The sequence below is a fragment of the Delphinapterus leucas genome, chromosome 19 (genome assembly GCF_059928025.1).
Source record: "Delphinapterus leucas isolate spDelLeu-1000000601 "Yukka" chromosome 19, BTC_Dleu_Yukka2, whole genome shotgun sequence".
Lineage (NCBI taxonomy): Eukaryota > Metazoa > Chordata > Mammalia > Artiodactyla > Monodontidae > Delphinapterus > Delphinapterus leucas.
Genome location: NC_143147.1, coordinates 19,857,887 through 19,885,056, shown reverse-complemented (window position 1 = coordinate 19,885,056; position 27,170 = coordinate 19,857,887). Strand labels below are relative to the sequence as shown.

At 38.7% G+C, this 27,170-nt stretch overlaps 1 protein-coding gene and 1 non-coding gene across 3 annotated transcripts in view; one reads left to right on the top strand and one right to left on the bottom strand.

The window, feature by feature from the left end:
• Positions 1-27,170, bottom strand: part of SMG6 (SMG6 nonsense mediated mRNA decay factor) — a 233,855-nt gene that overhangs the window by 42,400 nt on the left and 164,285 nt on the right. The gene's annotated exons all lie outside the window — the stretch shown is intronic.
• Positions 14,905-15,013, top strand: LOC115803609 (U6 spliceosomal RNA). Its single transcript, XR_004024367.1, has one exon. It is a non-coding gene; the product is annotated as a U6 spliceosomal RNA (small nuclear RNA).

Genomic DNA, 27,170 nt, shown 5'->3' with positions numbered 1-27,170 from the left:
CAGGGAAGCCCTGTTTTTAGTTTTTTAAGGAACCTCCATACTAGCACTGACTTGTAATTAGAATGGCTTTAAGTACATGCATCTAGTTATTTTGTCTACCCTTCCAGTTTTCCACTGAAATGACTGGAAAAAAAAAAAAAAGAAAGAAAGAAAGAAAGTATATATCAGTACTAGGCAACCACATACCAGAAACTATGAGAAATTTTCTACAAGACAAACTGCAGATGGGACTGGAAAGAGAAAAGAACAACTGATGTTCAACCCTTTGCCTGCTTGATAGGTTCATAGATGAGACTTCAGCAGCCATACCCCACTGATGCCCTTTCCTTGGAGCAACTAGGCCAAGAGCCAAGGTGAGTTCTGACACACTTAGAAGGGCACAACTGAATCCCACCAGGGTATCAGAAGAAACTTACAGGCTGCTGGCTTACAATTGATGTGGGTGGCCGCATGAGGCAGGAGGAAGACAGAGCTGAGTCTGGCTTCTTAAAGAGGCAAGAGCCCCAGAATGACAACACTAAGTTGGTCTATTACAGCAAACGGAGGGTTTAGCTCCTTGCCATGACTATCTCTAGCTCTAGTTTCCTTTCTACACTCCTCTAGGAGTACTTAACGCCCGCAGTGTAAATTAGATGTTCCTCTTTTCCTTTTATCTGCACCTGAAAATCTTAACAGACATCCATCTGAGATCTCAATATGAACAAGTATAGACTGCCTAAAAAAAGGATGGAAAAAAAAATCACCTAACATGCGAAAAGGTATTAAATTGAACAGAAGGATACCAATCTAAGGAATAAGTATCCCTCTAGAACAGTCATTGTGAAAACTTTAGAAACTTTCAATTTCATACGCAACAGTAACGGCACAAGGACAGATAAATAAGATCATTGGAACAGAACAGAAAGTCTACAAATACACCCAAACATATATAATCGCTTGACTTATGACAAGCCACCACTGCAGGTCAGTGGGGAAAACTGATCTTTCAATAAATGGTGCTCAATCTATGGGATATCTGTATGGAAAAAAGTTAACCTTGTCTCTACCTCATGCCAAAAACAAAAATTAATTCGAGATGGACTACACACCTAAATGTGAAAGGTAAAATAATACAACTTCTAGAAGAAAAAAACAGAAGAATATCTTCATGATCTTGTAGGCAAATAGTTCTTAAATAGGACACAAAAAGCACTAATCATTAAAGAAAAAAATTGATAAATTTGACTTCATTAAAATTAAGAACTTGTGTTTATCAAAAGACACCATTAAAAGTGAAAACATGGGGGCTTCCCTGGTGGTGCAGTGGTTAGGAATCCGCCTGTCAATACAGGGGACACGGGTTTGGGCCCTGGTCCAGGAGGATCCCACATGCTGTGGAGCAACTAAGCCCGTGCGCCACAACTACTGAGCCCACGTGCCACAACTACTGAAGCCTGTGCCCCCAGAGCCTGTGCTCCGCAACAGGAGAAGACACTGCAGTGAGAAGCCCACACACCGCAACAAAGAGTAGCCCCCGCTCGCCACAACTAGAGAAAGCCCGTGCGCAGCAATGAAGACCCAATGCAGCCTAAATAAATAAATAAATAAAATTAAAATAAAAAAAAAAAGTGAAAACATAAGCCAAGGCAGAGATGGGTTTTTGTTTTTTTTTTGCGGTATGCGGGCCTCTCACTGTTGTGGCCTCTCCTGTTGCGGAGCACAGGCTCCAGACGCGCAGGCTCAGCAGCCATGGCTCACGGGCCCAGCCGCTCCGTGGCATGTGGGATCCTCCCGGACTGGGGCACGAACCCGCGTCCCCTGCATTGGCAGGCGGACTCTCAACCACTGCGCCACCAGGGAAGCCCGAGAGATGGTATTTTTAACACATAAATGTATATCCAACACAGTACTTATATATAAAGAATATTTTAAAAATTATTCTATAAATTAATAAGAAAAAGACAAGCCATCAAAAGGAGAACGGGCACAAGTCAGGAACAGGCACTCCACAGAAGAGGATATCCAAGTGACCAAAAGCAGAAGAAAAGGTACTCAACATCATTATTCTCCAGGGAAATGAAAATCAAAATCACAATGAGATCCTTCTGCACACCCACCAGAATGGCTAAAATGAAATCCAAAACCAAAATCAAAACCGAGAGTTGGCAAAGGAAAGATGTGGAACAACTGAAGTTCTCATATACTGCAGACGGTCATGTATATTGGTACAACCACCTTGGAAATCTGCTTGGCATTGTCTACTGAAGTTAAACATACATCTACCTTATGACCTAACAATCCCATTCCTAGGTATATATCAAAGAGAAATAGAGCATATGTCCACCAAAAATGTCCATGGCCGCTTTATTCATAGTAGCCAAGACTGGTAAAAGAAACAAACTTTCATCAATAGTAGAAGTAGTAAACTGTGGTGTACTTATACAACAAAATACTACACAGCAATAATGAGGAATGAACTACTCTTACATGTAATAACATGAATAAATCTCTCATAGATTGTGTTGAACAAAAGAAACAAAGGGGGGACTTCACTGGTGGTCCACTGGCTAGGACTCCAAGCTCCCAATGCTGGGGGCCCAGGTTTGATCCCTGTCAGGGAACTAGATCCTGCATGCCGCAACTAAAGATTCTGCACGCTGCAATTAAGGGTCCCGTATGCCACAACAAAGACCTGGTGCACCCAAATAAATAAATAAATATTTTAAAAACAAACAGACAAACAAAGAGTATGTACTATATGATTCCATTTATGTACTGTTCAAAAACAGGCAAAACTAATGGATAGTGAATGAGATCAGAATAACTGTTACCTGTGTAACGGAGAGTATTAATGAGAGGGGGCATAAAGGAGCCTGCTGGGATCTGAGAAATATTCTGTATCTTGAGCTGGGTGGCAGTTAGCATGTCTTTTTTTTTTTTTCTTTGCAGGATATTTCTTTAATTCAGATCATGCAATTTTGGAAATAGGTATAAGTCACATTCAACAATATCTTTTATTAATAATACAGATGACATTTTTTTAAACATCTTTATTGGAGTATAATTGCTTTACAATGTTGTGTTAGTTTCTGCTGTATAACAAAGTGAATCAGCTATACGTATACATATAACCATATGTAAAAATATACTGAGCTCAAACTTAAAAGTAGTGCATATTACTTAATGAAGGTTAAACCTCAATAAAAAAGTAAAAAACAAAAACACACACAAAAAACACACAGAGTAAACTGCATTTCAATCTAGATTTTGGCAGTCATATTAGAAAATGATCAGGAAAAAATACAGGTAAGGCTATAAGCAGCAGTTAAATATAGTAATAGAAAACCAAATTAGTGAAATGAATGACTTCGTTGAGCCTCTTCTACAATACAAAAGAAAATATAGAGATGAAAATAATGGTTGGGGGAGTAAAGACGTGAAAATAGAACCCTAATCTTTAAAAGCTATTCCAGAAAGATCAAGACTGACAGGAGAAGAGCAATTATTTTAAAAAATGAGAATGGAAAGGGGGGGGAAAAAAAAGGAAAACTAAACTTTCCTGAGTGAATAAGGCCTGAATATTCAAAGGACATGCTAAGAAACTTAATAACGGGAGACCAACACCTTCATTAGAGTTGGCAAAAAAAGTGGGTTTTGGGGGCTTTGTTTTATTATTTTTTTAAATGAATCTGAAACTTCATTTGTATTCAAATGGGAAAGAGTGCTGTGATCAATTATTAATGCCTATCTTTGGCACAGAATGAAAGCATATTTATCAGACATTTGCCATCCTTGACCCAGACATACCCTGGTTCAGTCTTTAGTTTCCAAGGACAATGAGAAAAAATAATCCTGTAAGCATTAAAACAAACAAACAAAAAAAACAAACAAACAACAAAAACCCCACACAAACCTGATTGGCCTCAGCCTCGACTTTTGTGCCCCCAAACTGCCCCATTCATGTAGAAAGGCAAAAGACAGACATTCTCAGATAAACTAAGACTTAGAAACATAATAAACATTTTTCTTTCAGAAAAAATACTACTTAAATATGTATCCCAGTATAACAAGATATTAGAAAAAAATTGAGACCACTGTTAAAAAAAAATCAAGAACATCTTCAACAAATAAAAGGCATTTAGAAAAAAAGAGAGGTGCACACCAGTCAGAATGGCCATCATCAAAAAATCTACAAATAATAAATGCTGGAGATGGTGTAGAGAAAAGGGTATCCTCTTGCACTGTTGGCGGGAATGTAAATTGATACAGCCACTATGGAGCACAGTATGGAGGTTCCTTAAAAAACTAAAAATAGAACTACCATATGACCCAGCAATCCCACTACTGGGCATATATCCTGAGAAAATCATAATTCAAAAAGAGTCATGTACCCCAATGTTCACTGCAGCTCTATTTACAATAGCCAGGACATGGAAGCAACCTAAGGGTCCATCGACAGATGAATGGATAAAGAAGATGTGGCACATATATACAATGGAATATTACTCAGCCATAAGAAGAAACGAAATTGAGTTATTTGTAGTGAGGTGGATGGACCTAGAGTCTGTCATACAGAGTGAAGTAAGTCAGAGATAGAAAAACAAATACCGTATGCTAACATATATACATGGAATCTAAAAAGAAAAAAAAGGTTCTGAAGAACCTAGGAGCAGGACAGGAATAAAAACGCAGATGTAGAGAATGGACTTGAGGACACAGCAGGTGGAGGGGGAGGGTAAGCTGAGATGAAGTGAGAGAGTGGCATGGACATATATACACTACCAAATGTAAAACAGATATCTAGTGGGAAGCAGCCGCATAGCACAGGAAGATCAGCTTGGTGCTTTGTGACCACCTAGAGGGGTGGGATAGGGAGGGTGGGAGGGAGATGCAAGAGGGAGGGGATATGGGGATATATGTATACATATAGCTGATTCACTTTGTTATACAGCAGCAACTAACACAACGATGTAAAGCAATTATACTGCAATAAACATGTTAAAAAAATAAATAAAAATTTAAAAAGGGAGGTGGGAGAACTGTTATACATGAAAAGACCCTTAAGAGACATATCAACCAAACACAAAGTATGAAGCTTGCTTAGATTTTAATTCTGACAAACCCATTGTGAAATGGTATTTTGGAGATAGTCTGAAGAATTTGAAAATAGACTATATGATATTAACAAATTATTAATTTTGTTATGTATAATAATGTTATGTTATGCTAGAAAGAAAGCCTTACAAGTTAGACATATTTACTGAGTTTTTCTGTTATAATGAATGGAAGTTGATTTAAAACCTCCAAGAACAAAAATCTGGCAGGGGGACAAAGAGAATGATTGAAAAAATATTGGCAAAATGTTGACAACTGTTTAATTTACGTGGTGATTCATTAAACTATTCTCTTTACTTTTCTTGTAGTCTGAAAATTTCAACAGTAAAAGGTAAAAACAAAAAGACCCCAAACAACAAATACTAACCAAACAAAACCCAGGAACATAGTAGACAAATTGTATTAAAAAACAAATGGCGGGGCTTCCCTGGTGGCGCAGTGGTTGGGAGTCCACCTGCCAATGCAGGGGACGCGGGTTCGTGCCCCGGTCCGGGAGGATCCCACAGAGCGGCTGGGCCCGTGGGCCATGGCCGCTGGGCCTGCGCGTCCGGAGCCTGTGCTCCACAACGGGAGAGGCCACAGTGGTGAGAGGCCCACGTACCGCAAAAAAAAAACAAAAAAAAAACAAATGGCATAAAGCAAAAAGAGTAAAGATACTTAATTCTATAAAAGTGATGTTAATAGGATTCTTAAACAGTGCAAATGTCAAAAAGTACTCTTCAGAGAAAAGATACACAATGTACACACACTGTAAAAACATTTAATGATAATAGGGTTGAGAGTATATAGTGGTTAATCTGGACCTACAGCATATGTTTGAATTACTGGATATATGACCTTAGTTAAAAACCTGAACCTTTTTGTGTCTCATTTTTCTTCATCTATAAAATGGGGATAATGACAGTACTTACACAGGTAGAGTTGTTGGGAATATTAAATCCTGGCACATTGTAAACCTTCAATAAATAGCTACTATTATCTAAAATCTCACTGATACCTATACTAACTAGGAAATGGAGAAGTGGTAAGAAAAGGAGGAAGCAGGAAGTCCTACATTTACACACGGGGGTGCGTGGCAGAAACTGCTACTCGTTTCCCATTATCTGCTCTCCTTCTCTTCCTCTGTAATAAAACTCTTGATTTTTAGCTGTGCATATGGTCTACCTAGAATAAAAATATTTCCCAGTCTACACTGCAGCTAGGTTTGGCCACGTGACTCAGTTCTGGCCAATAGAATATAGGCAGTAATGTGCATGAACTCCCAGGAAAGGCCCTTAAAGAAAAAGACATCTATTATTTTTTTTTAACTGCATTCCTTCTTTAACTGTTTCTACTTCGCACAGGCTTGCATACGGATGAGGTGGCTGGCATTCCAATAGCCATCTTAGACTATGAGGGGTCCTTGGAAATGAAAACCATGTATAGCAGAGCAACAAAATAGAAAGAAACTTGGTCCATGACACCATGGAGCGCCAAACCAGAAAACCTCTGGTTTTGAGAGGGAAATGTATTTCTATCTTATTTAAGTTACTGTTATTTTGGGATTTTCTGCATCTTACAGCTGAACATAATCCTAACTAAAATGAGAGACAGTTCTATCCTATTTAATTGTTCTACTTGATAAGTAGAGAAAAAGAACTTAAAGTATTTTATTTTAAAAATCAGAGATAAACAAGTGGAATTAAAATGCCATGAGCATAGTGGTATGGTGTTGGTTGCACAACACTATGAATGTTCTAAATGCCACTGAATTCTTCACTTTAAATGGTTAATTTTTATGTTATATAAATTCGTATAATTTCACCTCAATAAATTAAATCTTTAAAAATACCCCAAAGTAGGGCTTCCCTGGTGGCACAGTGGTTGAGAGTCCGCCTGCCGATGCAGGGGACACGGGTTCGTGCCCCGGTCGGGGAAGATCCCACATGCCACGGAGCGGCTGGGCCCGTGAGCCATGGCCGCTGAGCCTGCGCGTCCAGAGCCTGTGCTCCGCAGAGAGGCCACAACAGTGAGAGGCCCGCGTACCGCAAAAAAACAAAAAAAACCCCCAAAAAACCCAAAGTAGAAATTAGTAACAAAACTTTAAGAAATCCAACTATAAAAACAAAACTCCCAAATAACTTTAGAATCAAAGAGAAAAAATCAAAATCACAATTAAAGACTCCTTAGAAAATGGTCATTAGAACAGTACACATCTCAATGAATTAGAATGTGGCCAAAGTATTAGTAATCTCATATTCAAAGCCATAAAGCTTTTAAGTAAACTAATAAGAAACAAATGAACGCAGAAGATCCAACACAAGTAGGAGAACAAAACAAGTCTAAGAAAAATAAGAGGAAGAAAATAAAGATACAAATAAAAATTAATGAATTAGAAGACAATAAATATAAGAGCTAGTTTTTAAAAACTAAGAAACACATACTGCTAACAAATTTAAGAAAAAAATCAAAGAACACAGAAATTAAATTAGAAATGGAAAGCGGATTTATAACAAATCCTTAATTTTTAATTAGTGAAGAGATATCAAAAATGTGAAGGGACTTCCCTGGTCGTCCAGTGGTTAAGAATCCGCCTTCCAACGCAGGGAACATGGGTTCGATCCCTGGTCGGGGGACTAAGATCCCACATGCTGCGGGGCAACTAAGCCCACATGTTGCAACAAAGAGACCACACACTGCAATGAAAGATCCTGCGTGCTGCAACTAAGAGCCAACGCAGCCCCCAAAATAAATAGATAAATAAATAAATAAATATTTTTTAAAATGTGAAGATTTTAGAGAAATGGATGATTTTCTGGATAATGTCAGTCAACAAAATTGACACAAGAAGTGATAAAAATGTTCCATATCCTCATTGTGGTGATATTTACACTATTGTATACTTTTGTCAAAACTCATCTAACTGAACACTTAAAATTGTTGAACTATTTATTATATGTATTTATGTTATATCTCAATAATCCTGCCTAAAAATTTGATGCAAGAACTAAGGAATCTTAAAAAACACATAACAAAGGAAGAAACAGAAACAGGAGGTGTCAAAGTTTTTCTTTACAAAACTATTAGAGGCTGAGATGCCTTTATAAGTAAGTTCCTTCAGTTCATTTACCTATTCAGCCAATAATATTTATTAATGGTATGGGGAGGGACCCATTCTCCAGGCACTGCTCTAAACACTGGGGAGTAATACAGTAAATAAAATCACAGTTTTTACATTCTAGTGGGGGACAATAAATAGGCAAAGCAAAAACAAAACAAAAACCAATTGTCAGGTAGGTGATGGTAAGTGTTAAGAAGAAAAATAAAGTCCAGTGAGGGGACAGACAGTGCCTGGGGTAGACTGTTCATTTCTATAGATTACTGGTAAAAGACTTTCTGATAAGGCTAGCTCATGAACAGGAATCTGAAGGCCATTAGGAAGTAAACTATGCAGGGGGGTAACAGCAGAACAGAAGTGCAAAGGCCCAGAGGCATGAGTTGTTTGGCATGATTAAAGAATGAGCAGGCCAGTTTGACCAGTGAAGAATAAGTGAATAGGAGAGTGGCAGGAGATGAGGTCAGAAAGGATGTAAGCCTTGGTAAGGGCTTGATATGTTTTATGAGTGAGATAGGAATCCTCTGAAGGGGCTTGGCAGTGGTGTTAACCAATCCAGCTTACCTCTTAAAAGATCACACTGGCTGCTGTGTTGAGACTACACTGAAGGGGGGCCAAGATCACAACGTGCCTACAGTAATAGTTTAAGCAAGAGAAAGTAACATTTTGGACAAGGGTGGTACTACTAGAAATGGTTAAATGGCTGGATTCTGTACAGATTACAAAGGTAGAGTGAAAGGACGACTGCTGAGAGGCTGAAGGTAGAGTATGAGAGAGAGAGTCAAGAAGGACTCTTTAAGTAATACACACTATACACTTGCCAGGTCACAGAAAAAGAAAAGCTGCTTCCCATTTCTTTGTATGAAGTCAGTACACCCAAATACTCCAACACTCAAAGAAAAAACAGCAAAGACAGAAAAGAGAGGCCAGGCCCACTACGGAAATGGATGTAAATATCCTAGGTAAAACCATAGCAAATCAAATGTAGCAGACCATTAAAATATAACACAAGGGCTTCCCTGGTGGCGCAGTGGTTGAGAGTCCACCTGCCGATGCAGAGGACACGGGTTCGTGCCCCGGTCCAGGAAGAACCCACATGCCGCGGAGCGGCTGGGCCTGTGAGCCATGGACGCTGGGCCTGCGCATCCGGAGCCTGTGCTCTGCAACAGGAGAGGCCACAACAGTGAGAGGCCCGCATGCAGAAAAAAAAAAAAAAAAAAAAAATATATATATATATATATATATATATATAACCCAAATAGTGTTCATCCCAGTAAGAAAATGACAAGTCAAGTTTAGAAAACATTAATTTAACACATCACATATAAAGAAGATGTGAAAAAAACTATAAGAAACACAAATACATGGAGGCTAAACAGTGCACTACTAAATACCCAACAGATCACTGAAGAAATCAAAGAAGAAATTAAAAAATACATAGAAACAAATGACAATAAAAACACAACTACCCAAAACCTATGGGACGCAGCAAAAGCAGTTGTAAGAGTATAGCAATTCAATCTCACCTCAAGAAACAAGAAAAATCTCAAATAAACAATCAAACCCTACACCTAAAGCAACTAGAGAGAGAAAAACAAGGAAAACCCAAAGTCAGTAGAAGGAAAGAAATCATAAAGATCAGAGCAGAAATAAATGAAATAGAAATGAAGAAAACAATAGCAAAGATCAATAAAACTAAAAGCTGGTTCTTTGAGAAGATAAACAAAATTGATAAACCCTTAGCTAGACTCATCAAGAACAAAAGGGAGAGGATGCACAGAAATAAAATTAGAAGTGAAAAAGGAGAAATCACAACTGACACTGCAGAAATACAAAGGATTACAAGAGACTACTACAAACAACTATATGCCAATAAAATGGACAACCACGAAGAAATGGACAAATTCTTGGAAAGGTACAATTTTCCAAGACTGAACCAGGAAGAATTAGAAAATATAAACAGACCTATCACAAGTAATGAAATTGAAACCATAATTAAAAATCTTCCACAAACAGAAGTCCAGGACCAGATGGCTTCACAGGCTAATTCTGTCAAATATTTAGAGAACAGCTAACACCGATCCTTCTCAAACTACTCCAAAAAATTGCAGAGGGAGGAACACTCCCAAATTCATTCTATGAAGCCACCATCACCCTGATACCAAACCCAGAAAAAGATATCACAAAAAAAGAAAATTATAGACCAGTATCACTGATGAACATAGATGCAAAAGTAATGAACAAAATACTAGCAAACAGAATCCAACAGCACATTTAAAAGATCATACACAGGGACTTCCCTGGTGATGTAGTAGTTAAGAATCCACCTGCCAATGCAGGGGACGGGGGTTCGAGCCCCGGTCTGGGAAGATCCCACATGCCGCGGAGAAACTAAGCCTGTGTGCCACAGCTACTGAGCCTGCGCTCTAGAGCCCGCAAGCCACAACTACTGAGCCCACATGCCACAACTATGAAGCTGCACACCCAGAGCCCGTGCTCTGCAACAAGAGAAATGACTGCCATGAGAAGCCCGCACACCACAACAAAGAGTAGCCCCTGCTCTCCACAACTAGAGAAAGCCTGCGCACAGCAACAAAGACCCAACGCAGCCAAAAATAAATTTAAAATAAATAAATTTATTTTTTAAAAAAAGGATCATATACCATTATCAAGTTTGATTTATCCCAGGGATTCAAGGATTCTTCAATATATGCAAATCAATCAATGTGATACACCACATTAACAAATTAAGGAATAAAAACCACATGATCATCTCAATAGATGCAAAAAAGCTTCTGACAAAATTCAACACCCATTTATGATAAAAGCTCTCCAGAAAATGGGCACAGAGGGAACCTACCTCATAATAAAGGCCATATATGACAAACCCATAGCAAGCATCACACTCAATGGTGAAAAACTGAAAACATTTCCACCAAGATCAGGAACAAGACAAGGATGTCCACTCTTGCCACTCTTATTTAACATAGTTTTGGAAGTCTTAGCCACAGCAATCAGAGAAGAAAAAGTAATAAAAGGAATATAAATTGGAAAAGAATAAGTAAAACTGTCACTATTTGTCAATGACATGACACTATACATAGAAAATCCTAAAGATGACACCAGAAAACTACAAGAACTAATCAATGAATTTGGTAAGGTTGCAGGATATAAAATTAATGCACAGAAATCTCTGGCATTCCTATATATCAACAATGAAAAATCAGAAAGAGAAATTAAGGAAACAATCCCATTTACCACTGCAACAAAAAGAATAAAATACCTAGGGATAAACCTGCCTAAAGAGGTGAAAGACTTGTACTCAGAAAACTATAAAACACTGATGAAAGTAATCAAAGATGACATACACAGATGGAGAAATACACCATGTTCTTGGATTGGAAGACTCAACATTGTGAAAATGACTATACTACCTGAAGCAATCTACAGATTCAATGCAATCCCTATCAAACTACCAATGGCGTTCTTCACAGAATTAGAACAAAAACATCTTACAATTCGTATGGAAACACAAAAGACCCTGAATAGCCAAAGCGAACTTGAGAAAGAAAAACGGAGTTGGAGGAATCAGGCTCCCTGACTTCAAACTATACCACAAAGCTACAGTAATCAAGACAGTATGGTACTGGCACAAAAACAGAAATATAGATCAGTGGTACAGCACAGAAAGCCCAGAGATAAACCCACGCACATATGGTCACCTAATTTACAACAAAGGAGGCAAGAACATACAATGGAGAAAAGACAGCCTCTTTAATAAGTGGTGCTGGGAAAACTGGACAGCTGCATGTAAAAGAATGAAATTAGGTTGGTTCCATGTCCTGGCTATTGTAAACAGTGCTGCTGTGAATATTGTGGTGCATGTCTCTTTCTGAATTATGGTTTTCTCAGGGTATATGCCCAGTAGTTGGATTGCTGGGTCATATGGTAGTTCTACTTTTAGTTTTTTAAGGAACCTCCATACTGTTTTCCATAGTGGTTGTATCAATTTACATTTTCACCAGCAGTGTAGGAAGGTTCCCTTTTCACCACACCCTTTCTAGCATTTATTGTTTCTAGCTTTTTTGATAATGACCATTCTGACCGGCGTGAGGTGATACCCCATTGTAGTTTTGATTTGCATTTCTCTAATAATTAGTGATGTTGAGCATCTTTTCACATGCCTCTTGGCCATGTGTATGATGAAATGTCTATTTCATCATAGAAAAAATGTCTATTTAGGTCTCCCGCCCATTTTTTTAGCTGGACTGTTTTTTTGATATTGAGCTCCATGAGCTGTTTGTATATTTTGGAGATTAACCCTTCGTGTGTTGTTTCATTTGCAAATATTTTCTCCCATTCTGAGGGTTGTCTTTTTGTCTTGTTTATGGTTTCCTTTGCTGTGCAAAAGCTTTTAAGTTTAATTAAGTCCCACTTGTTTATTTTTGTTTTTATTTCTATTACTCTAGGAGGTGGGTCAAAAAAGATTTTGCTGTGCTTTATGTCAGAGTGTTTTTCCTATGTTTTCCTCTACATGTTTTATAGTGTCTGGTCTTACATTTAAGTCTTTAATCCATTTGGAGTTTATTTTTGTGTATGGTGTTAGGTAGTGTTCTAATTTCACTCTTTTACCACAATGTTCATTGCAGCACTATTTACAATGCCAGGACATGGAACCAACCTAAATGTCCATTGACAGATGAATGGATAAAGAAGATGTGGTACATATATACAGTGGAATATTATTCAGCCATAAAAGGAAACAAAACTGAGTTATTTGTAGTGAGGTGGATGGACTCAGAGTCTGTCATACAGAGTGAAGTAAGTCAGAAAGAGAAAAACAAATACCGTACGCTAACACACATATATGGAATCTAACAACAAAAAAAAGAAATGGTACTGATGAACCTAGTTGCAGGGCAGGAATAAAGAGACAGACATGGAGAATGGACTTGAGGACATGGGGTGGGAGGGCAAAGCTGGGGTGAAGTAAGAGTAGCATCAACATACATACACTAGTGAATGTAAAATTGTTGGCTGGTGGGAAGCAGCAGCATAGCACAGGGAGATTGGCTCAGTGCTTTGCGATGACCTAGAGGGGTGGGATAGGGAGGGTGGGAGGGAGGCTCAAGATGGAGGGGATGTGGGGACATGTGCATGCATATGGCTGATTTGCTTTGTTGTGCAACAGAAACTAACACAGTATTGTGAAGTAATTGTACTCCAATAAAGATCTATTAAAAATAAGTAAATAAATAAAGAAGATGGGTACATATATATACAATGGAATACTACTCAGCCATAAAAAAGGATGAAATAATGCTGTTTGCAGTAACATGGATGCAACTAGAGATTATCATACTAAGTTAAGTAAGTCAGAAAGAGAAACACAAGTACCATTTGATATCACTTGTATGTGGAATCTCAAATATGACACAAATGAACCTATTTATAAAATAGAAACAGAATCAGGGACATAGAGAATAGACTGGTGGTTGCCAAGGGGGAGGGAGGTGGGAGAGGGTACGAGAGGTAGTTTGGGATTAGCAAATGCAAACTGGTGTATATAGAATGGATAAACAAAAAGGTCCTACTGTATAGCACACGGAACTATATATAAACCATAACGGAAAAGAATATCAAGAAGAATGTATATATAACTGAGTCACTGTGCTATATAGCAGTAATTAACACAACACTGTAATTCAACTATACTACACTTCAATAAAAAATAAAAAGAAAGAAAAAAACACATCACATAAATTAATGAAAGAAATAAGTGATTGGCTAAAAAAAGAATCAATAAGAGAATTTGACGTGATAGCTGAATATAAACGTTAGCTTTTCCCAAGTACCACGTAGAAGGTGGAATGGAAAAAATTCCATTCATTATAGCAAGAAAATCAATGAAAAAACGTGGAGACATAAAAGAACTGATATCCAGAGAATACTTTGACCTAATAAGAAAACTTATAACAATGTAAAATTTTCTTCAAAGATATTTTTATTTCTAAAATTTTTATTTATGTATTTATTATTTATTTATTTTGGATGCTCTGGCTTTTTTAAAAATAAATTTATTTATTTTATTTATTTTATTTTTGGCTGCGTTGGGTCTTTGTTGCTGCACGCAGGCTTTCTCTAGTTGCAGTGAGCAGGGGCTACTCTTTGTTGCGGTGCATGGACTTCTCATTGCGGTGGCTTCTCTTGTTGCACAGCACGGGCTCCAGGCGCGCGGGCTTCAGTAGTTGTGGCATGTGGGCTCAGTAACTGTGGCCTGCGGGCTCTAGAGTGCAGGTTCAGTAGTCGTGGTGCACGGGCTTAGTTGCTCCATAGTATGTGGGATCTTCCCGGACCAGGGCTCAAACCCGTGTCCCTTGCATTGGCAGGCATAACCACTGTGCCACTAGGGAAGTCCCTGCATTGGTTTTTAGTTGCGACATGCGGGATCTTCGCTGCAGCACGTGGGATCTTTTTTTAGTTGCGACATATGGCCTCTTAGTTGTGGCATGAGGACTTCTTTAGTTGCGGTATGCGGACTAATTGAGGCATGTGAACTCTTAGCTGCGGCATGCATGCGGGATCTAGTTCCCTGACCAGGGATTGAACCCAGGCCCCCTGCACTGGGAGCCCAGAGTCTCACCCACTGGACCACCAGCGAAGCCCCCAAAAATATTTTTAAAGTGAATGCAATTCCAATCAAAATACCATGAGGAGTGCTCGTTTTTGGCAGCACATATAGTGAAAACTGGAACAATGGAGAGAAGATTAGCATGACCCCTGCTCAAGGATGATGTGCAAATTTGTGATATGTTCCATATTTTTACTGTATATTTGAAAGTTGCTAAGAGAGTAAATCTCAAAAGTTCTCATCACAAGAAAAAGAAATTTGTAACTGTGTGTGGTAATGGATGTTATCTAGACTTATTGTTGTGATCATTTCACAATATATCTATATATCTAATCATTATATTGTATACCTAAAACTAATATGCTGTATGTTAATTATATCTCAATAAAAAAAAAATACCATGAGGATTTTTTTTTTGGGAGGAGGAGTGGGATTTAAAATTATTCTGAAGTTTGCATAAAGCATAACTAGGTAGAAAAAGCCAAAGGTATATTGCAATAAAATATATAAAGGAATGTGTGTAAACTCACATCACTAGTATTAAAACACATTACAAAGCTAGAGTAACTAAAACGACAAAGTTATGTTTCAAGAATAGACAAACATAAAACAAAAAAAATTCCTAGAAACACATGCTAGGATGCATCTATATCTATCTATACAGATAGATTCTAGTATAGTGTATACATATATCTAGTGTATGATGAAGCTTAACTTTTAGTTAAGTAGAAACAGAATAAATTATTCAATAAATGATGCTATTTTATAAACTATTTTGAAAAAATTAAGTTACATCTCTATCTCACATCATTCAGCAAAATAAATTCAGATAAAAGTTTTAATAATAATTTTTCAAAAAGTAAAATAATGAGAAGAAAATATGATTATTCATTTGGTTTGAGGTTAGGAAGACTTTTTAAAACATAAAAACAAATTTCATAAAGGGAAAACAGAAGATTTGGCTACACAAAATTTTAAATCATTTACATTTGAGAAAGATTCCATAAATAATGGAAGGTAAGTGACAAATTGTATAAAATACTTTGAATATAAATGATTGAAAAGGGTTCCAACCCTTGCTAGGAAGGCCTTTTCAAAAAAAAAAACAGTAAGTGAAAAATATTCCAATAAAAAACAGGCAAAGGATATGAGAAGGTAACTCCTTAAGAAGACATAAACATGTCAATGCTCAAAAGTACCTGAGAATTCCTCTTTTAAACATTTTCAAAATCAGTTTATTAATTTTAGTGGTAATTCTCCTTATTTCAAAGACCCATGTTATTTTTGACCTTAAATAGGAATAACTCAACTTGATCACTGTATTTATTGTTTACTGGAAAAAATGTTTACTATTCTTGACTCCAAGTGTTATTCTGGCTATTTAAATTAAAAAACAAAAAAACGAACACAACACTGTAAATCAACGATACGCCAATAAAAATTAACTTAAAAAAATCAAAGTGAGACTTAAAGTCTGAAGGTTTGCCACCTTTAAGGATATTCAAAAGATTGATTCATGGATTCCAGAAAGCAGAGGTCCCAAAACTCTGGTGGTAGAAATAGCACTAATATACACATGCACAAATTTCTAAATTAGCTGGTGCAGGAATTCTGCTTCCAATATGACTAAGTAAGTTCCTACTGGATTAAATTTCCTGTGAATAACAATGATAAACTCAGGGTAAAATTATAAAAACAAATACCCAAAGGCACTAGAGAATGAACCAAACTAGGCAGATCTGTGAGGGATACTGACACTCAGAAGAAGGAGCTGGGACAGTTGGTGGCACCATACAGCACAGCTAAAACTCTGCTGGAAAATCCAGTCTTTAATAGCCTGAAGAAACAAAGGACAAAATTCATGACAATCACAGCTGCTAAAAAGCAAGGGAGGAAATCCCATAAAGGGGGTAGCCACAGAGAGAGGAAGCCCCATATTCTGTGTATACACAATACTCAAATTCATGGCTGAGTTCTGAATCATGCATGTGTAGATTAAATGTAAAAAACAAACAAACAAACAAAACCCAGACAAACGGAATGGATGTTTGACCTACTGCAGTTTGAGTCCAACCAACTGAAAAGCCTGATACACTAAAGCATCAACCCTCTCTGCAGGAATAAAACAAAATCCACAGGACATTTACAATTCCAGGATAAAACCCCAAATTACTCAATATACAAAGAACCAGGAAAATGTGAACTACTCTTTTTAAAAAAATTTTTTTATTGAAGTATACTTGATGTATAACTTATAGGTATACAATATAGTGATTCACAATTTGTAATGGTTATACTCCATTTTATAATTACTATAAAATACTGGCTATATTCCCCTTGTTGTACAATATATCCTTGTAGCTTACTTTATACCTAATAGTTTGTACCTCCTAATCTCCTACCCCTATATCGCCCCCCTTCCCTCTCCCCACTGGTAACGATTTGTCTGTTCTCTGTATCTGTGAGTCTGCTGCTTTTTTGTTATATTCACTAGTTTTGTTTGTTTGTTTTTGTTTTTGGCCATGCCACACGGCATGCAGGATCTTAGTTGCCCAACCTGGGATCAAACCTGTGCCCCCTGCAGTGGAAGCCCAGAGTCTTAACCATTGGACTGCCAGGGAAATCCTGTTGTAGTTTTTAGCTTCCACGTATAAGTGATGTCATACAGTATTTAATGTGACCTATTCTTTTTTTTTTTTTTTTCGTGGTACGCGGGCCTCTCACCACCGTGGCCTCTCCCGCCACGGAGCACAGGCTCCGGATGCGCAGGCCCAGCGGCCACGGCCCACAGGCCCAGCCGCTCCGCGGCACGCAGGATCCCCCCAGACTGGGGCACGAACCCGCGCCCCCTGCACTGGCAGGCGGACTCTCAACCACTGCGCCACCAGGGAAGCCCAATGTGACCTATTCTTAAGAGAAAAGACAGTAAATGGAGATCACCTCTGAAATGACACAAATGTTAGAATTAACAGCGAGATTATGGAAAAAGTTACTATAATGATTATGGAAAAAGTTACTATATATTATGGAAAAAGTTACTATAATGATTATGGAAAAAGTTACTAAAACTATAGAAAAAGTTACTAATATGGAAAAAGTTACAGTGAGAAAAAGGAAAATGACTGAAATAAATGAAAAGATAGGAAATCTCAGCAGAGAAACAGAAACTATGAAAAAGAACCAAATGTAAAGTCTAGGACTGAAAAAACAAAAACAAAACAAAAACAAAAGCAAACAAAACAAACCCAATAATCTAATATCTGAAGTAAGAAAGTCGCTGGATGTGCTTAAAAGGAAATGGAGGGGCTTCCCTCATGGTGCAGTGATTAAGAATTCTCCTGCCAATGCAGGGGACATGGGTTTGAGCCCTGGTCCGGGAAGATCCCACATGCCGCAGAGCAACTAAGCCTGTGCGCCACAGCTACTGAGCCTGCGCTCTAGAGCCTGAGAGCCACAACTACTGAGCCCACGTGCCACAACTACTGAAGCCCACACACCTAGAGCCTGTGCTCCGCAACAAAAGAAGCCACCACAATAAGAAGCCCGTGCACCACAACAAAGAGTAGCCCCCGCTCGCCACAACTAGAGAAAGCTTGTGCGCAGCAATGAAGACCCAATGCAGCCAAAAAAAGGTTTCAAAAAAAAAAGGAAATGGAGATGACAAAGAAGTGAGTAAATCTGAAGTCAGAATAGAAATCATCCAATCTAAACAAGAGGAAAAAAAGAAAAATTAATAAAGCCCCTGATTTGGGTGACAATAGGCTTAACATACATGTAATTGAATCCCAGAAGGAGAAGAGACTGGAGCAGAAAAAATTAACTTCAGTAATAATGTCTGAAAGTCCCCCAAATTTGGTGAAAGACAATCTGTAGATTCAAGAGCACAGTGAACCCCAAGCAGGCTAAATACAAAGAAAATCATGCCTAGAATATCATAGTCAAACTACTGAATATCAGATTATAGAGAAAATATAGAAAGCAGCCAGAGAAAAATGACCCATCACATATACAGAACAACAGTTTGAACAAGGGCTGATTGATGTCTTACCAGAAACTATACAGGCCATAAGACAATGGATGAACATATTTAAAGTACTGAAAATTTTCCACATCCAGTGAAGAGATCTTTAAAGAAGGAAGTGAAATAGAGACATTTTCTGATAAAAGAATACTAAGGGAATTTTAGCAGATATGCCTTACAAGAAAAGCCAAAAGCTCTTCAAGCCAGAGGAAAACAATACCACTTGTATACTTGGCTCTTCACAAAGAAATGGTAAATACCTGGGTAAATACAAACAACAATTTTTCTACCCTTTTAAATTAAAAAAGATATATAGATTTGTTTAATGCAAAATTATAACATTTTACAAACTGGATATCCCCATTCCAATGAATGAGGCTGGTTCCTTACCTAACACCATATATAAAAATTAACTCAAAATGGGTCAAAGATCTAAACTTATGAGCTATAAAACTATAAACTCTTAAACTATAAAACTCTTAGAATAAAACAGGAGGAAATCTTTATGACACTGGATTTTGTAATGATTTCCTGCATATGACACCAAAAGCACATTCAACAAAAGAAAAAATAGATTAAATGGTAAATTTTATTATCTATCTATCTATCTATCTATCTATCTATCTATCTATCTACCTATCTATTATATATATCCAGCAGCTTGCAGGATCTTAGTTCTCTGACCAGGGACTGAACCCGGGCCCCCAGCAGTGAAAGCATGGAGTCCCAACCACTGCACCGCCACAGAATTCCCAATGTTACATATATTTTACCACAGATACACAAACAACACCTTATCAACACAAGGATTTAGCATTATTTCAAATGTTTGCTAATATTAAGTTAGTAGAAATAAAATTTGCATGTCTTTGAAGTAAAAATCCAAAGACCAAAAACAACCCCATAACACTGTCATGTGGAGCTTATAATGTATACAGTATATTATATACATATGTATGTTATAGTATATGGTATACACCATATAACAACTATAATAATAAAAGAGCAATGGGTAACTGGAACTGTATGGTTGCAAGATTTCTACATTTTATGTGAAGTGGTACAATAGCAACTCTAAGTAGTCTGAAAAGTTAAGGATGTATTAAATATACTATAATCTACAGAGCCACCACTAAAAAACTGCAAACAAATAGTTAAAATGCCAATAAATAATTTAAAATGGAATTCTAAGAGAAAAATCATATAATCTAAAAGAAGTCAGGAAAGTAGGTGCAAAAGGAAGATACAAAATGGAGGAAAAGAAAAAAAGAAGGAACAAAAAATCAGAAGGGACAAAACAGAAAACAACTAACAAAATTGTAAACCTAAATTCAACCACAGGGATAATTACATTAACTGTTAATAAACTGAATACTTCACTTGAAAGGAGGAGATTGTCAGTATGGATTGAAAAGTAAGACCCAGCTACATGCTGTCAATAAGAGACACATTTTACATATAAAGATACAGACTGGTTAAAAGCAAATGGATGGGAAAAGATACACCATGCAAATAATAAACATAAGAAGACTGGAGGGACTTTCCTGGTGGTGCAGTGGATAAGACTCCGCACTCCCAATGCAGGGGGCCTGGGTCTGATCCCTGGTCAGGGAACTAGATCTCACATGCATGCCACAAGTAAGAGTTCGCATGCCACAACTAAGGATCCCGCCTGCCGCAACTAAGGAGCCCACATGCTGCAACTAAGGAACCGGCAAGCCACAACTAAGGAGCCTGCGAGCCTGAACTAAGGAGCCTGCTTTCTGCAACTAAGACCCGGTGCAACCAAATAAACAAATACTTTTTAAAAAATGATTGAAAGAAGACTGGAGTGGCTATATTAATATCAGAAAGAAATTAATTTCAAGGCAAAGTATTATCAGAGATGAAAGAGGGGCATTTCACAATGATAAGATGGTCAATTCATCAGGAAGATATAACAGTCATATCGGTGTATGTGCCTAGTAAGAGACCTGCAAAATACAGGAAACAAAAACTGACAGAGTTAAAGGGAAGAACAGAAAATCCACAATCATATTTGGAGATTTCAACATTCCCCTCTCAGAAATTTTTAAATTAATTAATTAATTAATGGCTGCATTGGATCTTTATTGTGGCGAGCAGAGGCCACTCTTCGTTGCGGTGAGCAGGCTTCTCATTGCAGTGGCTTTTCCTGTTGCGGAGCATGGGCTCTAGATGCGTGGGCTTCAATAGTCGCAGCACGCAGGCCCTAGAGGGCGTGGGCTTCAGTAGTTGTGGTGTCTGGGCTCAGCAGTTGAGGCAGGTGGGCTCAGTAGTTGTGGCTCGCGGGCTCTAGAGCACAGGCTCAGTAGTTGTGGCGCACAGGCTTAGTTGCTCCACGGCATGTGGGATCTTCCTGGACCAGGGATCAAACCCATGTCCCCTGCATTGGCAGGCAGATTCTTAACCACTGCGCCACCAGGGAAGTACCTCCTCTCAAAAATTAAGAGAGCACCTAGACAAAATATTAGTAAAGACATAGAGGATCTCAACACTATCAACCACTTCAACCTAATTGATATTTAAAAAACACTATGGCCAACATACAGAATACATTCTTTCCATTGTACACAGTTATGGTCTTCAACATAGATACGTGCTAAGCCATAAAACAAGTTTCAATAAATTTTAAAAGGACTGAAATAATGCCAAGTATGCTCTCTGATCACAATGGAATTAAATTAGGAACCAGTAACAATAAGATATCCAGGAAAACCGCAAATATTTGGAAATTAAACCACACACGTCTGAATAATCCATATGTCACTACATACAGATCCTACAGACATCAAAATAATAGCAAGACATTATTATGAACCATTTTATGCCAACAAGTTTGCCAACTTAGATTTAACACCAATATTGGTGGCACAGTGGTTAAGAATCCACCTGCCAATGCAGGGGACAAGGGTTCAAGCCCTGGTCCAGGAAGATCCCACATGCCACGGAGCAACTAAGCCTGTGCGCTGCAACTACTGAGCCTGTGAGTCACAACTACTGAGCCTGTGCACCACAACTACTGAAGCCTGCGTGCCTAGAGAGCCCGTGCTCCGCAACAAGAGAAGCCACCGCAATGAGAAGCCCGTGTACCACAACGAAGAGTAGCCCCTGCTTGCTGCAACTAGAGAAAGCCCGCGCACAGCAACGAAGACCCAACACAGCCAAAAATAAATAAATAAATAAATTTATTTAAAAAAAAAAAACCCCACCAATATTACACAAACTCTTTTGGAAAATGGAGGAGAAAGAGGAGATTAAACTTCCCAAGCCATTCAATGAGGTCAGCATAACTCTAATTCCAAAACCTGACAAGATATAACAACATAAATATTCCTCATGAACACAGACAAACATCCTTACCAAAATATTGGCAAATCCAATACAGCAAATAGGGTTTATTCAAGTAATGCAATGTTGTTTAAACATTTAAAAATCAATCAGTGACTCATAAAACTTAACAATAAGAAAACAAACAACCAAATTAAAAAATGGGCAAAAAATCTGGATAGCTCAATGAACTAAATATACAGATGGCAAACATATGAAAAGATGCTCAACATCATAAATCATTAAAAAATTGCAAATTAAAACAATAACGAGCTACCAGTACACACCTATTAGAATGGCTAAAATCTAAAATACGGACAACACCAAATGCTGGTGAGGCTGTGAAGCAACAGGAACTTTCATTCATTGCTGGCAGGAGGCAAAATGGTACAGCTATATTGAAGGCAGCTGGGCAGTGTCGTACAAAGCTACACATAGTCTTACCATATGATCTAGCAATTGTAGTTCTTCGTATCTACCTAAATGAGGTGAAAACTTACCTCCACATAAAAATGTTTATAGTGGCTTTATTCATAATTGCCAAAACTTGTAAGCAACCGAGATGTTCAGTAGGTGAATGGATAAACAAACTGTGGTATATCCATACCATGAATATTATTCAGGAATAAAAATAAATATCATTATTTCATGCCATGGAATATTATTCAGGAATAAAAAGAAATGAGTTATCACGCCATAAAAACAACCTTAAATGTATAGTTAAGTGAAAGAAGACAATCTGAAAAGGCTAAATGTGATTCCAAAGCTTGTATGATTCTAGCTGTATGACACTCTAGAAAAGGCAAAACTATAGAGACAGAAATAAGACCAGTGGTTGCCAGGGGCTAGAAGGTCGAGGGAGGGAAGAACAGGTGGAGCACAGAGTATCTTTAGTATCAGACAGGGTATCTTGTGTCTGATACTATAATGGTAGATACGTGCCATTAAATATAGTCAAAACCCACAGAATGTACAACACAAAGAGTAAACCCTAATGTAAGTAATGTAAATAATGTAAACCCTAATGGACTGTAGTTAATAATAATGTACCAATATTTGCTCATCAGTTGTAACAAACGGGCTACACTAATACAAAATGTTAATAATAGGAGAAACGGCTGTGGGGAGGGGTGGCGGGGGACAGCTTGGGTTTTCAAGCTCTCATAAAGTAATAGCCATAAAACAAAAACATGATAAATTAGATTGCATCAAAATTAAAAACTTCTGTTCAGCAAGACACTGTTAGGAAAACAAACAGGCAAGCCATGTACTGAGTGAAAACATTCACAAAACATATATATTTGACAAAGTACTTGTGTCCAGAATACATAAAGAAATCTTATAACTCAATAACAAGAAAACAAACAACTCAAAGAAAATGGGCAACAGATCTAAAACAGACCCTTCACAAAGAAGATATACAGATGGCCAGTAAGGACATGAAAAACTATGTAAATTCTATATTAGTCATCAGGGAAATGCAAATTAAAAACCAAAATGATGTACCGCCCTCCTCCCCCAAATGAGGACGTGGAGCAACTGGAACTCTTGTACATTGTTGGAGTGTAATATGGTGCAATCACCTTTGGAAAAAGATCTCGCAGTCTCCAATAAAAAGCATCCATATATCCTATGACTCAGCAATTCCAATCCTAGGCATTTACTCAAGAGAAAACACATGTCCACAAAAAGGTTTGTGTACAACTATTCATAGCAACTTTATATTCATAATAGCACGAAACTGGAAATAGTCATCAATCCATCAATCAGAGAATGGGTAACTGTGATATATTCATAAAATGGAAAACCACTCAGCAACGAAAAGGAATAAACTGCTGATAAATGTAACAACATGGAGGAATGTCAAAAACTTTATACTGAATGAAAGAAGCCCTACTCAAAAGAGTATATGCTGTATGATTCCATTTTTATGAAGTTCTGAAAAAGGCAAATCTCATCTACGGTAGAAAAAAAAAATCAAGACAGGGGCTGCCTCTGGGGGTAAAGGTGGAGATAAGGGAGCATAATAGTAAGACTCTAAACTTTGATAGGTTTTGGGTTACAGAGGTATATGCATTTGCCAGAACCTAGCAAAGGTATACTTACTGTTTGTCCCTATCACTGTATGTAAATTTTACCTCAAAAGAAAAAAGCCATCAACAAATATTGAACTCTAGTTAATGATACATATTCATGCTGAAGGATTTAGAGAAAGTGTATTGACGACATAGACCAAAAAGAAACATGATGGATGGAGAGATGGATGGAGAGACAGATACATGACAAAGCAAGTAGCGTTAAGATGAGGATGACAGAATCCAGATGCTGAGGGTAAGTGAGCTCACTGTAAAATTCTTTCAACTTTGCAGTATAATAAAATGTTGGAAATCAATTATATCACTAGAAAATAAAAAGACAATGTATATTTGGATGCAGTGGACGTGGCTGTTTGGATGAACGAAAGAGAATCCATCTTTATCCTTGTTGCCTTCACTAAATGTTTGTCTCCGTAGCTATTAAGGAAAACGGGGTGTCAGAATGCTGGTTTCGCCACCTAATAGAAGTCTTCAGCTGCTTGTGTCATAACATTGGCTCTGATATAATTCTTCAGATTTGAAAGACTAGAGATGTTGAAAATGTAGAGGCAGTTTCAATACCCAGAAGGCAGGGCTGGGAACTGAGACTTATAAATTTGGCTCTGGCACCCGGTGGGGAGGGGGCAATGACTGAGCTAGGTCAGAGGTGGCCAGTCACAGAGACCCTCGCCAGCTCCAGCAGTTCTCTGTCTGGATGTCGGCCCCACATACTGGCTTAAAACCTCAAGAAACTAGAAGATCTCACCAGTGGGATCAGCCAGAGCAGCTGAAACACGTCCCTGTAAACAATAAATGTTTATCTGGGCAGATAACCTGGCAGATAGCCGCGTCCTGATCTTAGGCAACTTGAAACCCCACAACGGGAGGCTGAGCACAGAGGGGCCCTTTGCCTTTGCCACACGGATAGGAAGGCAGAGATGGAAGGTGGACCTGGCTCCTACTACAAGAGAGGCGGCAGGAAGCCACTCTGCAAGTGCCAGCTTCTCTCCTGGGCGATGGCCAGATTCCCTTAAACACAGAGGGTGGGGACAGAGAAGTCAAGTGAGCCAACACTAAACAGTGCCACCGCACGAAGCTGGCTGTTACACCACAGCCCTGAAGGTATTGAGGGGCTCTGGCGTGTTGGCTGCGGCCACAGGAACCACACTGGCTGAGGGCTTCCCCAGGCCTGGGTGGGAGGCTCATCACTGACTCCGGCCACACACAGGCTCAGTCGCCACCTCGGTCAGTGGCGAACAGCTGCTGAGAGAGGAGGGGCAGACCCAGGGATGCTGTGCTCTGCACAGCAACATCTGACACTTTAGGAGACTCCAGACAAGACTCGTAAGAACCCTATGGCTTAGACCTCACGGAGGTACCAGAAGAAAGGGTTGTACAGGGAAAGAGGCAGCTGGAAGAAAGGAATGGAGGTATGCTGATGGCACAGAGAGGCCCTTCACTGACAACTGTCTCTGCGAACAATTTTACTACCAGTTCTGAAAACCCCACGCCCTAACTGAGGGATTAAATCTTGGCACTGGTTATTCCTCCCATTTATATGCCTCTGCCCACACTGCTCTTGGGACGGCAGAGGACAGGGAAGTGGAACTCACAGTTTGCCTAAAGGGAAAGTTCAGCTCTTGTTCAGCAGATTATGGTTGAGTTCTCTTTCAGGGAAGAGAACGAGATAGTTTAACAAAGGTTCTTTGCTCTGAAAGAGTACCACGTTAAGCCCAGAAGAACAATAAGGGTGTGGATCTGGGATGGAGCCTGATGGAGAAGTGTACGAGTGTGTGTGAGAGAGAGAGTGTGTGTGTGTGTGTGTGTGTGTGTGTGAGATAATGTTTTTTTTTTTTTTTCCAGGGGTTGGGGGAGGATGCCAATCCATTCTTTAGACTTCATTCGCACTTATAGCTGCTTTATAATCATTTCCTGAAAACACAGTAGGAAGAGAGTGGTATTTGCTCACCCCACCCTCCATCTAACACTGCCCCAGCAATCCAACTATGTGCTTTAAACTGAGAAGAGGCCAGTTTTTTGCCTTTGGCAGCACTGAAGGCCAGACATTACCAGCACTCCTGTGAACAGCTCAAGGATCCACCCAAAGAAGACTGCACACACTGAAATCCAAGAGGACTATCATTTCCAGCACAACAACCCAGGAGAGAAAGAGGAGAGCTGAGGAAGCTGGGTGGGACAGTTGGGACACTTCTAAGTTCTGACACCAGAACACCCAAGTGGTTAGCATAGGAATTTTGGTAGAGTGGTGATAGATCAATTCTAGTGTGGGAAAGCCCAAATGCTATAATAAAAAAAGTTATCTGTATACAAGGAGAGAGATGAGAATGAGGGTGGGGTGTAGGCTAGAGGGTAGTAAGGTGGAGGAAGCATATTTAGAGAACTGGGTAGCTGCTGAGCTAGTCCAATTCTGAATACACAGGAGACGTTCCAGCCTCTTTTCAGGAGAGGCTGATGCAGAGTGGTTATGTGCAGGCCAGGACAAACAGGTTCCATTTCTGGTCTAGAAGTTGACTGGAGGGCTCCTCTGCAAGACAGTCGTAATAAAATGTTGATACACAGACACCACAAACCTACTGCTCCTGGCTATCCAAGGCCAAAGGCATCTTCTTCCAGAAGAGCTGTGTGATAGCCTCTAAGCTCTAAGACACCCAATTTTATTTACTGAGTTTTCCTGTTTACTCTGAGAAGATCTGCAGATCTCCCTAGGGAGTCTTTAGAGAGATGCTAAGGAGGGGAGCAGGGAGACCGTTGTGAACAGTACTAAGGACACAACTCTTTTACACCCTAACATTACTTCTTACCTGGCAGGAAAGAGAGAATGGACATGGAAAGGGAGTTCCCTAGTTTGTTCAATTAATTAACTATTTAATTAGTTAGTTCTAGTAT